The sequence below is a fragment of the Sinocyclocheilus grahami genome, unplaced genomic scaffold (genome assembly GCF_001515645.1).
Source record: "Sinocyclocheilus grahami isolate Dianchi unplaced genomic scaffold, SAMN03320097.WGS_v1.1 scaffold3177.1, whole genome shotgun sequence".
Lineage (NCBI taxonomy): Eukaryota > Metazoa > Chordata > Actinopteri > Cypriniformes > Cyprinidae > Sinocyclocheilus > Sinocyclocheilus grahami.
This window is the reverse complement of record NW_015508337.1, coordinates 9,511-11,482: the sequence shown is the minus strand read 5'-3', so window position 1 is coordinate 11,482 and position 1,972 is coordinate 9,511.

Here is a 1,972-nt window from a genome sequence, read left to right as displayed (position 1 = left end):
GTTTCTTCTTTAACCAGTAATTGAAATAGTTTCTTCTTTATTCAGTAGTTTAGCATGAAGAGTTTCTTTATTCAGTTGTTTAATGAACAGTTTCTTCTTTAACTGGTAATTGAAATAGTTTCTTCTTTAATCAGTAGTTTAGTTTGTAGATTTTCTTTATTCAGTAGTTTAGCATGAAGAGTTTCTTTATTCAGTAGTTTAGTTTGAAAAGTTTCTTTATTCAGTAGTTTAATGAACAGTTTCTTCTTTAACCGGTAATTTAAAGAGTTTCTTCTTTATTCAGTAGTTTAGCATGAAGAGTTTATTTAATCATTAGTTTAATGTAAAATAGTTTCTTCTTTAATCAGTGGTGAAATGTTAAGAATCTTTTCTTTATTCAGTAGTTAATTTTGAAAAGTTTCTTTATTCAGTAGTTTAGCATGAAGAGTTTCTTTATTCAGTAGTTTAGCATGAAGAGTTTCTTTATTCAGTAGTTTAGCATGAAGAGTTTCTTTATTCAGTAATTTAGCATGAAGAGTTTCTTTAGCCAAGTTGTGAAACTCGATAACAAGACCACACACGGGTCAAAGATCATATTAGGACACAGACATACGGAGCTGGACTTTGTGTTTGCATTGCTCATTATATTGTACCATGTTTATTTGTCGTGTACTGATAGATATTTATGCACCTATAAAACTGTACAGCCTTGATTTTACTCAGACCAAAGTAAATGTATTATTCTTAAATGTAATGATCATGTCTTATGATTAATATATTTAACATATTTTCATCCAGCAGCTGACCATGTTTCATAAAAGCATAATAATCCAAATGAACAGTAATATTTAATTGGTCCCAACTGTAGGCTCTTGGTAAAAATACATATTAAATTCTAACATGAATTGCAGGCGTGTATTTTTCAGCATTAGCAAAGACTTTGATCGCAGCTCATCCAATCAGAATAAAGAGTCAGAACTATAAATATTTATCTTGTAAACACGGAGTTGTTTAATGAGAAAGTTTTTTGTTGAGTCAGTAGTTTAATTTGAAGAGTTTCTTTAATCAGTAGTTTAATGTGAACTCTTTATTAATATACATATTACATTTGAACACAAATTACAGGTGTTTATTTTTCAGCATTCTCAGAGACTTTGATCACAGAATATGGAGTCAGAACTATTAATGTTTATCTCGTAAGCACTACGTATACAGAGATGCACAGTGCTTTTTAAAAGCGAGTATTTGTAGTCTTCCTTCCTCATTTTTTCTTTCTTTTTCCCCACTCTCTTATACCTTTACCCAGTGTCTGTTTGGTTATTGTCCACCCACGTATATCCCATGATCCTTACTTCCCTCGAGTCAGGAGAGAGCGTGTCCGGCGGGCTGGAAACCACCTCAGTTGCGTAAAACAAACTTTTTAATGCCGGCTCGCAAAACACACTGCAGCCAAAGCAGCTCAGTTTACCGGCTGTAGCTGCGATCTTATCTCTCTCTCTCTGTTGTTTTTTTGTTTTTTAATTCTTTCCGAGCTCTTTGTCCCAGACCTGCTCTTACTTGTCTCTCGAGCTCTGTCGTTCAGCATCCTGTCATCCTGTGTTTTTCTTTCTTCTTTCGTCTGTTTCTCTTTTTTTCCCCCAGCTAACTTCATTTTTTGCTTCCTACTCATTTTCTAAAGACAGCCTCCCTCTGTTCCTGCGCTCCGCTCGATGACGGAGGATCATGGGCCGGCGCTCAGTCTAGTTTAGCATGAAGATTTTCTTTATTCAGTAGTTTAGTTTGAAGAGTTTCTTTATTCAGTAGTTTAGCATGAAGAGTTTCTTTATTCAGTAGTTTAATTTGAAGAGTTTCTTTATTCAGTAGTTTAGTTTGAAGAGTTTCTTTATTCAGTAGTTTAGCATGAAGAGTTTCTTTATTCAGTAGTTTAGTTTGAAGAGTTTCTTTATTCAGTAGTTTAGAATGAAGATTTTCTAGTTTCTTTATTTAGTATTTT